The sequence below is a fragment of the Neoarius graeffei genome, chromosome 3 (genome assembly GCF_027579695.1).
Source record: "Neoarius graeffei isolate fNeoGra1 chromosome 3, fNeoGra1.pri, whole genome shotgun sequence".
Classification (NCBI taxonomy): domain Eukaryota; kingdom Metazoa; phylum Chordata; class Actinopteri; order Siluriformes; family Ariidae; genus Neoarius; species Neoarius graeffei.
The window spans coordinates 82,221,036-82,235,153 of NC_083571.1; positions in this window are offsets into that span (position 1 = coordinate 82,221,036).

Below are 14,118 nucleotides of genomic sequence, written 5' to 3' on the forward strand. Positions count from 1 at the left end.
CAGAGCCGTCTCATAGACTGCAACGGATACCTGGCTGCCAGTCAGTGTTGCCAGATACTGCTGACGTTTTCCATCCCAAAATATGTTCAAAACCCGCCAAAATGCACTTAAAACCGCCCAATCTGGCAACACTGCTGCCAGTCCATAGAGCCCATTGAAATAAGAAAGGTTACAGCCTGGCAGCAAAGGTGATTCTCATAGCGAACTGCAAGTTCGTCAGACATCACTCAAATAAGTTACAGGATAGTTATGAACATAAATACAATCTTGGGCATATATTATATTATGCAAGTTATTGTTTTAATGAGAATTCAACGTCGTAGACGCCGCAGTTTGGGGAGAGAATTTTAGGGGAAGCTCGACTTCCCTTGTCTCTGAGAAATCGCCCCTGGTCAGATCATAATACTGTCTACTTACTGCTCTCATATCGCCAGAGACTTAAAAAAGAGAAGCCCAAAATAAGATCAGTGTCTGTATGGGACCCTGACAGTTTGACAGCTCTGCAAGGCTGTTTTGACTGTACGGACTGGGAGGTCTTTGACTGTGAGGACTTGGACAATCACGTTGAGACAGTTACAGCCTACATCAACTTCTGCGTGGATAGTCTGATCCCTACGAAAAAAATAAAAATGTTTGCCAACTCAAAACCATGGATCACAAGTGATATTAAGAAACTGTTGGTGGAAAAAGAGCGGGCGTTTAAAGCAAATGATCGGCGCAGGAGGAAGTTGATTCAAAGGGAGATACAGGCGGAAATTAATCATAGCAAGGGAATATACAAATCAAACGTGGAACAACTGTTGCTGAATAACGACTCACGGATGGCGTGGAGAGGAATTTAAACTATGATTGGACAAAGTAATCAGCCAAAAATTCCTGAGCACTCAGTCAAAGAGGCAAATGCCTTGAATAAACATTTCGCTAGGTGGGAGAGCGGTCTGCGGCCTTTTCCAAACTGGCCGGACAACGTAACAGAAAGCGCATCAATCAGTGTTAGTAGCAGGGAAGTCGAGCGGGTGTTTTCGCAAGTCAAACCCTGTAAAGCGGCTGGCCCTGACAAGCTGCTGAGTATGGTTCTCAGGACATGTCATGAACAACTCAGCCATGTTTTCTGTGACTTGTTCTAAAAGTCATTGGACACACACATGGTACCTAAAATTTGGAAAACAGCTGAAATTCTGCCTCTGCCGAAAAAAACGAAACCGTCCATTTTAAATGATTTTAGGCCTGTAGCTCTTACCTCCGTAGCAATGAAGTGTTTGGAGCGGATCATTTTGACCCACTTAAAAAAACAAACAGTAACTCAAATGGACACACTTCAGTTTGCATATAGACAGAAAAGGGGTGTGGAAGATGCAATTACTACCATGTTAGATGGAATACACAAACACTTGGAATTACCTTCATCATATGTACGCATCCTGTTTGCTGATTTTTCATCAGCTTTTAACACTATTCAGTCACACACCCTTATTGAGAAGTTGAGAACAATGGGAGTTAACCATTCACTTTTGAAATGGATTTTTGACTTTTTAACTGACAGAGTCCAATATGTTAAGGCAGGTAATGGTCAGTCATCTGTCATTAGTATAAATAGGGGCGTCCCCCAGGGGAGTGTCCTATCACCCCTATTATATATACTGTACACAAATGACTGTGTGAGCCACACCCCTGAATGTTCTCTTTTAAGTTTGCTGATGATACAGCCATAATGGGTTTCTTAACAGGTGATGAGACTGGCTACAGACAGGAAACAGACCAGTTCTATAAATGGTGTAATGAAAATTCCTTGATTTTAAATATTTTGAAAACCAAAGAAATGGTTATCAATTTTAGGAAAAGACCCCCTCTTAAACCAGTTTCTGTAGATGGGAGTGATATTGACATAGTGGAAGAGTATAAGTACTTAGGTACTATTATAGACAATAAGCTCACATGGAGGGCAAATACTCTTGCAAGATATACAAAGGCACAACAAAGACTTTATTTTTTTAAGGAAACTGCATAGCTTTAAGGCTGATACAGTGATTTTGAGATTGTTTTATTTAACTTTTATACAGAGTGTTATGACCTTTGTAATTCAGTGTTGGGGGGGTTATCTGTTCAAAACAGGAATATGCTGGATAAGATAGCAAAACTTGGTAGGAAAATAACTGGATCAGAAGTGAAAAGTATCATGCAGATTTCTGATGAATACACCATTAATTTGGCCTTGAAGATACTGGATGATCCATCCCACCCCCTCTTCCCTGAGTACTCCCCTCTCCCCTCAGGACTCCGTTATAGAATGCCACATGTAAAAACAAACAGAGCTGTAACATCTTTTGTACCAAGGAGCATTCAGCTGCTAAACAGGCTGAATTCAGACAGGTTGACACCATTCTAAAGTATGCACCTTTTATTTATATATTTTTTTGTTGTTGTTTTTAATTTTTTTTTTTAATTTTTAGATTTGTTTGTTATTCTATGTATTATTGTGTAAGTCTGCATGTTTAAGTGTTGTTTTGTTTTATGTAATTTATGGCTCCTAAGTGCAAGACAAATTCCCCTTGGGGCAATAAAGGTTTCATTCATTCATTCATCTACCTCTCCAGCATCAGCAAGCTTCTTTGTTGGAAAGAAGGGAGGAGGTCTTCAGCCCTGTATTGATTACCGAGGACTAAATCAAATCAGTGTGAAATACCCATATCCACTCCCTCTGGTGCCTTTGGCCTTGGAACAATTAAGATCAGCAAAAATATTTTCCAAACTGGACCTTCGCAGTGCATACAACCTGGTACAAATTCGAGAAGGGGATGAATGGAAGATGGCTTTTAGCACAACCGCCAGCCATTTTGAATACTTGGTTATGCCTTATGGCCTTTCTTTGGCACAAAGTGTCTTCCAGTACCTGATAAATGATGTCTTAAGGGACATGTTGGGGAAATTCATAATTGCTTACATTGACGATATCCTGATTTACTCCCCTAGATAAAGACAGTCATTTAGAACATGTCAGGTCTGTACTATCCCACCTGCTCAAGAACCACCTCTTTGTCAAGGCAGAGAAGTGCGAATTTCATGTCAGCCAGACTTCTTTCCTAGTGTATTTAATCAGTTCTGAGGGAGTAAGCATGGACCAGGCAAAAGTCTCAGCAGTCACATCATGACCCACACCCACATCAGTGAAGGAACTGCAATGCTTCTTGGGCTTTGCAAACTTTTACTGGCACTTCATTCGGGACTTCAGTACCATCACCGCTCCCCTAATCTCTCTTTTAAAGAATAGACCATAGCATCTCCAGTGGAACCCAGCAGCTGAGGAGGCTTTCAACCAGCTCAAGGCAGCATTCACCTCTGCTCCCATTTTACAACATCCAGACCCTACCAAGCCATTCATTGTAGAGTTAGATGTGTCCAAAAGAGGAGTAGGAGGGGTGCTCTCGCAGTGCTTCAGGGAGAAGCCCAAATTGCACCTGGTTGCCTTCTTTTCCAAGAAGCTCACACCTACAGACAGGAACTATGACAATGGTAATTGAGAGCTCCTAGCCATTAAACTAGCATTGGAAGAGTGGAGACACTGGCGGGAAGGTACCACACACCCATTTATGATCCTAACCGACACCCCCCCACCCCCCGGACTCCTATGTGTCCCACCTCATCTCAGAGGGAAGCTCATCACCTGGGCCCACTCTTTCCCTGCCTCTGGTCATCCCAGCAGTCATCGCACATACCAACTCATCAGGAACAAGTATTAGTGGGAGAATATGATCTCCAACATTTAATCATTTTGTCTCCTCATGTTCAGTGTGTGCCCAGGCCAAGGTACCTCATGCCCCACCTGCCAGGAAACTATACCCTCTCCCAGTGCCTCAGAGACCCTGGTCACACATAGCCACAGACTTCATCATGGATTTACCACCATCATAAGGTAACACAGTCATCATGGTAACCACTGACAGATTCTCCAAAGCACTACAAATCATCCCATTACTTGGCTTATCCACCTCTTTCCAGACAGCTGACCTAATGTTTAATAATGTCTTCTCCTATTTTGGTATCCCCAAGGACATAGTAAGTGGCCGGGGTCCTCAATTCATCTCCTGGCTTTGGTTCAGTTTTATGGAGAGATTAGGAGTATCAGTGAGCCTCACATCCAGATACCACCCACAGTGCAACAGCCAGGTGGAATGCGCCAACCAGGAGGTGGGTTGTTTCCTGAGAATATTCTGCATGAGAAACCAGAAGGACTGGGCATAGTTTCTCCCATGAGCCGAGTATGCATAGAACTCACACAAGCACTCCGCTACTCAGTTGACACCATTCCAGTGCATACTTGGCTATCAACCCCCCTGTTCCCATGGGACAACACACTCAACCAGTTACTGGCAGTCGACACCTGGTTCAATAGAAGCCAGCAGGTGTGGGAGGAGGTTCACCAGAGGTAAATGCCAAGTATAAACAACATGCAGATAAACACAGAAGTGAGAATCTAGAATATGTGCCAGGAGATCAGGTATGGGTCTCCACAAAGGATCTAAGGGAGCCTAACATGTGTAAGAAACTGCAAGCACATTACATTGGCCCATACAAGGTACTGTGCAGGATCAACAAGGTATCCTATAGACTAGATCTCCCACCTCACAGCAGAATAGCACCTACCTTCCATGTCTCCTGCCTAAAACCAGCCATACAAGGTCCCCTAGCTATGGATACACCCACCCAAGAGCCCCCTCCCCTGACATCGAGGGCAAACCCATCTACCAGGTAAATAAGATCTGAAACTCCTGCCGCAGACTGGGTCATTTGGAATACCTGGTAGATTGGGAGGGCTATGGCCCAGAGGAACAAAGCTGGGCGAACTCCAGGGACATATCGGACCCCCTCCTTACACGAGAGTTCCACAGCCAACACCCTAACAAACCTGCACCTAGAAGGAGAGGGCGACCAAGAAAGATAGTTGCTCTCAGAGGGAGCTCTTCATGGGGGTTCTGTCAGGAACAGCACTGAAAACACAAGTTTGGAGCAGCCTTCAAACATGGCTGACCCACTCATCTCCAGACTACAATTCCTGCTCCTCAATTTGGCTCAGTGTGCTGTTTGCGAAGCCTCCAGTCTCCTCTGTGCTTGCATTCATAAGTGCCTGCATTCTGACAGGTAAGAGAGGCAAAAAAAAAAAACTACAAACCAAATCCCCAAGGATCACTGTTGGTGAACTACAAGAAAAAGTTAAATCTTGGGGTTTCAAAGTCTCCAAAACCACCATGAGACCACCTCCATGTCAACAGATTATTTGGAAGGTTTGCCAGAAAAAAAGTTTTGTCAGTTAACCACAAATAAAAGCACCTGAAATTTGCCATACACTACTACAACATTGACTGAAACCATGTTTTATGGTCTGTCTATCCATCCATTTTCTACCGCTTATCCAGATCCAGGTTGTGGGGGTAGCAGCCTAAGCAGAGCTGCCTAGACTTCCTTCTCCCTGGCCACCTCCACCAGCTCTTTCGGGGGAATACTGAGGCGTTCCCAGGCCAGCTGAGAGATGTAATCTCTCCAGCGTGTCCTGGGTCTCCCCCAGCGTCTCCTTCCAGTGGGGCATGCCCAGAGAGCCTCCCCTTGGAGGCATCCAGGGGGCATCCTAACAAGGTGCCCGAACCACCTCAACTGACTCCTTTCGATGCGGAGGAGCAGCGGTTCTACTCTGAGTCTCTCCCGAATGACCAAGCTCCTCACCCTATCTCCAAGGGAGAGCCCAGCCACCCTGCAGAGAAAACTCATTTTGACTGCTTGTATCTCATTCTTTCGGTCACTACCCATAGCTCGTGACCATAGGTAAGGGTGGGAACGTAGATGGACCAGTAAATTGAGAGCTTTGCCTTTTGGCTCAGCTCTCTCTTTACCACAACAGACCGGTTCAGTGTCCGTATCAATGCTGATGCTGCCCTGATCCGTCTGTCCAACTCCCACTCCCCCCTACCCTCAATCATGAACAAGACCCCAAGATACTTAAACTTCTCCACTTGAGACAGCAACTCCCCCCTGACCCGAAGTAGGCACTCCACCTGTTTCCAGCTGAGCACCATGGCCATGGACTTGGAGGTGCTGATCCTCAGCCTAGCCGCTTTACATTCAGCTGCAAACCATCCCAGCACCTGCTGGAGGTCACAGATTGATGAAGCCAACAGCACCACAACATCTGCAAAAAGCAGATACGCAATCCTGAGGCCACCAAACTGGACACCCTCTGGCCCTTGGCTGCACCTAGAAATTCTGTCCATAAAAGTTATGAACAGAACCAGTGACAAAGGGCAGCCCTGGCAGAGTTCCATATGCACTGGGAATTAGTCTAACTTATTACTAGCAATGCAAACCAAACTCCTACTCCAGTCATACAGGGACCGAATGGCCCGCAGCAGTGGGCCCCGAACCCCATACTCCCGAAGCACCCCCCTACATGGCACCACGAGGGACACAGTCGTAGGCCTTCTCCAGATCCACAAAACACATGTGGACTGGTTGGGCAAACTCCCATGCACCCTCCAGCACTCTTGCAAGGGTAAAGAGCTGGTCCAGTGTTCCACAACCAGGACGAAAACCACATTGTGGCAATAAACACCCAAGGTGGGTTTGGTGTACAAAAAAAAAGGCTATAATAAAAATAACCTGATCCCATTTGTAAAATATGGTGGAAGTTCTGTGATGTTTTTCAGCTGTTTTTCCTCCAAAAGCCCTGAAACCTTGTTACATGGGTACATTGCATCATGGACTCCATGAAATACCAGGACATTTTACCAGGACATTCTGTGTGGTGAGTTGAAGAGGAGGGAGGACAAGAGAGGGCCTTGGACCCTGGATGATCTAGAGAGATTGTGTAAAGAGGAACGGTCTCAGATGCCCTGCTCTGTATCTCCAACCTTATAAAATGTTTTAGGAGAAGACTCAGTGCTGTTTTACTGGCAAAGGGAGGTGGTACAAAGTATTAAATACAGGGGTGCCAATAATAGTGGCCCATGTGTTTTTGTTGAAAATAATTATTTTTTGATGAGGGATTTGTTTTTCTTTGAATAAACTATTTCAATTAATGGTTGGATTTTTCCTCATTTTTTCAATGTAAGATGAGGCGACTTCACCAAATGGTCGGGGGGGGTTCGAACAATTTTTACTAATATTTACACGGCGTGCCAATAATTGTGGTTGGTCATTTCCTGATCAATGAGGTTCCAGTTTCACACAGCTGTTTACTTGCCATGTTATTTTTCAACATTTTTTTTCACATGCCATGCTGTGGCTTTATTTTTTTTTTAATGCAATACTGACTTTTTTAGAAAAATTTACAGTATTTTGCTGACATATTAGTGTCATAGCAAGAATATAGTACAACAAGTACAGGTTGTTTGCTACGCTGACACCTACATTCAGACTGAGCCATCTACAGTGGTGCTTGAAAGTTTGTGAACCCTTTAGAATTTTCTACATTTCTGCATAAATATGACCTAAAACATCATCAGATTTTCACACAAGTCCTAAAAGTAGATAAAGAGAACCCATTTAAACAAATGAGACAAAAATATTCTACTTGGTCATTTATTTATTGAGGAAAATGATCCAATATTACATATCTATGAGTGGCAAAAGTATGTGAACCTCTAGGATTAGCAGTTAATTTGAAGGTGAAAATAGAGTCAGGTGTTTTCAATCAATGGGATGACAATCAGGTGTGAGTGGGCACCCTGTTTTATTTAAAGAACAGGGATCTATCAAAGTCTGATCTTCACAACACATGTTTGTAGAAGTGTATCATGGCACAAACAAAGATGATTTCTGAGGACCTCAGAAAAAACATTGTTGATGCTCATCAGGCTGGAAAAGGTTACAAAACCATCTCTAAAGAGTTTGTACTCCACCAATCCACAGTCAGACAGATTGTGTACAAATGGAGGAAATTCAAGACCATTGTTACCCTCCCAAGGAGTGGTCGACCAATAAAGATCACTCCAAGAGCAAGATATGTAATAGTTGGCAAGGTCATAAAGGACCCCAGGGTAACTTCTAAGCAACTGAAGGCCTCTCTCACATTGGCTAATGTTAATGTTCATGAGTCCACCATCAGGAGAACACTGAACAACAATGGTGTGCATGGCAGGGTTGCAAGGAGAAAGCCACTGCTCTCCAAAAAGAACATTGCTGCTCATCTGCAGTTTGCTAAAGATCACGTGGACAAGCCAGAAGACTATTGGAAAAATGTTTTGTGGATGGATGAGACCAAAATAGAACTTTTTGTTTTAAATGAGAAGCGTTATGTTTGGAGAAAGGAAAACACTGCATTCCAGCATAAGAACCTTATCCCATCTGTGAAACATGGTGGTGGTAGTATCATGGTGTGGGCCTGTTTTGCTGCATCTGGGCCAGGACGGCTTGCTGTCATTGATGGAACAATGAATTCTGAATTATACCAGCGAATTCTAAAGGAAAATGTCAGGACATCTGTCCATGAACTGAATCTCAAGAGAAGGTGGGTCATGCAGCAAGACAACGACCCTAAGCACACAAGTCGTTCTACCAAAGAATGGTTAAAGAAGAACAAAGTTAATATTTTGGAATGGCCAAGTCAAAGTCCTGACCTTAATCCAATTGAAATGTTGTGGAAGGACTTGAAGCGAGCAGTTTATGTGAGGAAACCCACCAACATCCCAGAGTTGAAGCTGTTCTGTACGGAGGAATGGGCTAAAATTCCTCCAAGCTGGTGTGCAGGACTGATCAACAGTTACCGGAAACGTTTAGTTGCAGTTATTGTTACACAAGGGGGTCACACCAGATACTGAAAGCAAATGTTCACATACTTTTGCCACTCACAGATATGTAATACTGGATCATTTTCCTCAATAAATAAATTATGAAGTATAATATTTTTGTCTCATTTGTTTAACTGGGTTCTCTTTATCATACTTTTAGGACTTGTGTGAAAATCTGATGATGTTTTAGGTCATATTTATGCAGAAATATAGAAAATTCAAAAGGGTTCACAAACTTTCAAGCACCACTGTATCTAACATACGTTTGATTTTCAGTGAACAGCTTGAAATTGCCTGAGCCCCTTTTTTCACCTTTTTTTGAATTGCAATGAAAACACTGACAAGACTTCCACTTTGCCCAAACAAATCTCTCCATTCTCTCAGTCAAACCACACAGGTTCCACATCCAGCCAAAGTAGAACTTAATTTCATCCACAGAACTGGAAATAAATGTCTAAAATGAAGAAATTAAAGCGATACAAGACACTAATCATATAAATCACAGGCTCAAAGACTTGGAATAATTTACCAATATCCACAATTCCTGAGACTCTTGATAAATTCAAAGCCATTCCCACAAGTATTCATATGTAGATACCTCATGTTTTGGGCACCCTTACTGAAAATGTCTGTTACTATGAATAGTTAAGTGAGCAGAAGATGAACTGATCACCAAAAGGCATAAAGGTAAAGACGACACATTTCTTTTCAGCATTTTCTGCAAGATTTGTGTATTATTTTTGTTTTGTACAATTGGAGAGTGAAAAAAGAAAAGGAACACCATGCGAAAGCTTGGGCACCCCAATACATTTGAGTTCTCAGGTAACTTTTACCAAGGTTCCAGACCTTAATTAGCTTATTGAGCTCTGGCTTGTTCAAATTCTTCGTTAGGAAAGGTCAGATGATGCAGATTTCAAAGCTGTATAAATTCTCTGACTCCTCAAACTTGTTCCTAAGATCAACAGCCATGGGCTCCTCTAAGCAAATCCCTCACATTCTGAATAATAAAATAATTGATGTTCACAAAGCAGGAGAAGGCTACAAGAACATAGCAAAGTGTTTTCAGGTAGCCGTTTCCTCAGATCATAATGTTATTAAGAAATGGCAGTTAACAGAAACAGTGGAGATCAAGGTGAGGTCTGGAAGATGAAGAAAACTTTCTGAAAGAACTGCTCATTGGATTGCTAGAAAGGCAAATAAAAGCCCCTGTTTGACTGCAAAAGACCTTCAGAAAGATTTAGCAGACCCTGGAGTGGTGGTGCACTGTTCTACTATGCAGTGATACCTAAACAAATATGACCTTCATGGGAGAGTCATCAGAAGAAAACCTTTCCTGCATCCTAGCCACAAAATTCAGCGTCTGAAATTTGCAAATGAACATCTAAATGAAATCAAAATAGAACTTTTTGGCCACAATGTGCAAAGGTATGTTTGGAGAAAAAAGGGTGCCAAATTCCAGGAAAAGAACACCTCTCCAACTCTGAAGCATGGGTGTGGATCGATCATGCTTTGGGGTTGTGTTGCAGCCAGTGGCACAGGGCACATTTCATTGGTCGAGGGAAGCATGGATTCGAATAAATACCAGCAAATTCTGGAAGCAAACATCACACCATCTGTAAAAAAGTTGAAGTTAAAAAGAGGATGCGTCCTATAATAAGATGATAATCCAAAACACACCTCAAAATCTACAGTGGAATACCTCAAGAAGCACAAGCTGAAGGTTTTGCCCTGGCCCTCACAGTCCCCTGACCTAAACATCATTGAAAATCTGTGGATAGACCTCAAAAGAGCAGTGCATGCAAGACAGCCCAAGAAACTTGTAGAACTGGAAGCCTTTTGCAAGGATGAATGTGTGAAAATCCCCCAGGCAAGAACTGAAAGATTATTAGCTGGCTACAAAAAGTGTTTACAAGCTGTGATACTTGCCAAAGGGGGTGTTACTAGGTACTAACCATGCAGGGTGCCCAAACTTTTGCTTCGGACCCTTTTCCTTTTTTTGTCATTTTGAAAATGTAAAAGATGAAAATAAAAAATTGTTTTTGCTTAAAATATAAAGGGAATGAGTCATCTTTAACTTTATGCCTTTTGGAGATCATTTCATCTTCAGCTTGCTTAACTGTTCACAGTAACAGCAATTTTGACCAGGGGTGCCCAAACTTTTGCATACCACTGTGTGTATATATAAGGCAGCATGGTGGTGTAGTGGTTAGCGCTGTCGCTTCACAGCAAGAAGGTCCGGGTTCAAGCCCCGTGGCCGGCGAGGGCTTTTCTGTGTGGAGTTTGCATGTTCTCCCCGTGTCCGCGTGGGTTTCCTCCGGGTGCTCCGGTTTCCCCCACAGTCCAAAGACATGCAGGTTAGGTTAACTGGTGACTCTAAATTGACCGTAGGTGTGAATGTGAGTGTGAATGGTTGTCTGTGTCTATGTGTCAGCCCTGTGATGACCTGGCGACTTGTCCAGGGTGTACCCTGCCTTTCGCCCGTAGTCAGCTGGGATAGGCTCCAGCTTGCCTGCGACCCTGTAGAACAGGATAAAGCGGCTAGAGATAATGAGATAGAGATAATGAGATTATATATATATATATATATATATATATATATATATATATATATATATATATATATATATATTGTGTGTGTGTGTGTAAGTTTTTTAAACTCCTAGTATAGTTATGCTGACTTAGGAGCATACTTATTAAAGATTCAAGATTATTATTATTAAACATTACAATCCAACCTTTTATGAAACAAATATCAAAAATCTATTTTTTATTCTGTAATAGTAATTAAAAAATAAATACTTTGTCTTTGAATATTCAGAGATAAAACCGTATTATTTCTTTTAATTACATTAATCTTCACCATATCCAAAACTAATGATTTTATGATCAGAGTAAAGCCCTATATTCATCTGAAATGTGTTTGTTTTTGTGCCATAAATTTAATTCTCATCATCCATGCTAGCTCCAATCTCATTTTATATGTTCATTTTATAATGTAAGTGGGCGGCACGGTGGTGTAGTGGTTAGCGCTGTCGCCTCACAGCAAGAAGGTCCTGGGTTCGAGCCCCGGGGCTGGCGAGGGCCTTTCTGTGTGGAGTTTGCATGTTCTCCCCGTGTCCGCGTGGGTTTCCTCCGGGTGCTCCGGTTTCCCCCACAGTCCAAAGACATGCAGGTTAGGTTAACTGGTGACTCTAAATTGACCGTAGGTGTGAGTGTGAATGGTTGTCTGTGTCTATGTGTCAGCCCTGTGATGACCTGGCGACTTGTCCAGGGTGTACCCCGCCTTTCGCCCGTAGTCAGCTGGGATAGGCTCCAGCTTGCCTGCGACCCTGTAGAAGGATAAAGCGGCTAGAGATGATGAGATGAGATGAGATAATGTAAGTGCACAATGGTGCCTCTTAGTGGCTAAGGCAGATTAGTGCAGGTACACATTCAATTGTTATGTGCACAAATACAGTGTACTGTAATACACACTAGTGGTTAGCGCTGTCGCCTCACAGCAAGAAGGTTCTGTGTTTGAGCCCAGTGGCCAATGGGGGCCTTTCTGTGTGGAGTTTGCATGTTCTCCCTGTATCCGCGTGGGTTTCCTCCGGGTGCTCCGGTTTCCCCCACAGTCCAAAGACATGCAGGTTAGGCTAATTGGTGGCTCTGAATTGACCGTAGGTGTGAATGCAAGTGTGAATGGTTGTTTGTCTCTCTGTGTCAGCCCTGTGATGATCTGGCAACTTGTCCAGGGTGTACCCCGCCTTTCGCCCGTAGTGAGCTGGGATAGGCTCCAGCTTGCCCGCGACCCTGCACAGGATAAGTGGTTACGGATAATGGATGGATGGAATGGATGGAATACACACTGAAATTCTTACTTGCATGTTCTCCAACATTACAACAACAGACACAACAGGTTAACCAGTAACACCAGTTGCATGTTATATTTGAGTGAAAGAAAGATTCATTTGTGTGTACCTAACAGGACAGTGATGTGCTTCTCTTGACATATCCCAGCTTTTGGGATAAAACACAGACACGTCATCTTTGGAGCAGAGAGGGGTAAGGGTCTTGCTTAAGGGTCCTACAGTGGCAGGTTTATGGTATCGGGGTTTGAACTCCCAGCCTTCTGACCAATAACCCAAAGCCATGCTGGAAATAAAATATAAATCTCTAACCTACAATTATTTAACGCCTTTTGGTATATTTTTTCATGGAACAGTTAAAATATAAGAGAAGTTTCAACCCTAGAAAACCCCAGGAAATTTTAACAGAAACTATTACAAGTATTTAATTAAAGCACTTGATGAAGCATTTAGTTTTCCTACAGACATGTTCACTGCTGTACTGTATATACAGTATCAGTCAAAAGTTTGGACACCCCTACTCATTCATACTGTAGGGTTTTTCTGTATTTTGTATTTTCTACTTTGTAGAACAACACTGAAGACATCAAAACCATAAAATAACATATGGAACGTATATGGAATTACCCGGTAAACAAAAAAGTGTTAAAAAACAAAATGTTTCATATTCTAGAGTCTTCAAAGTAGCCATCGTTTCCCTTGATGATGCTTTGCACGCTATTGGACACTATTTTAATGAAGCAACTTCATGAATTTATAAATGAAGCAAAGTATATAAAGTACTATATTCTTGCTACTACACTAATATATCAGCAAAATACTGTACTTTTTTTTTAAAGCCTGTATTGCATTAAAAAAAATAAAGCCACAGCATGGCATGTGAAAGAGCATTTTTATTTGTTTGTGCTGTGATTTCTAAAACATTAATGTTTATATCTGGCCTTGATAACATCAATTCAAGAATATTTTACAACTTGTTGTTGGAGTTGCTGGAAATGTGCTGCTTACCAGTATGCACAGTGCCCACCACAATTATTGGTACCCCTTTTAAAGATTAGTAAAAAGGGTTAGAAAAAATCAACCTTTTCATGAAGCGACTTCATGACTTCATGAATCTTAACCAGCTTCATGAGGTAGTCACCTGGAATGGTTTTCAATTAACAGCTATGCCTCATCAAAAGTTAATTACTGCAATTTCTTGCCTTCTTAATGAGTTTGAGACCAAACAGTAAATAGCAAATAATAAACATACAGTAAATAGCCCTATTCTACAACTGTAGTAATGCATATTATATCAAGAACCGCTCAGCTAAGAGAAGGGACATCCGTCATTATCTTAAGACATGAATTGACTTTTAATTAATAAAAATAAATAAAAACACTGAATTAGAAGGTGTGTCCAAATCTTTGAATGGTATTGTATATACCATTACTATATAATGTGCTGTTGGATTCAAGGCAGGGGTTCATGCTCCTAAATTCCAAATCAGAAATAA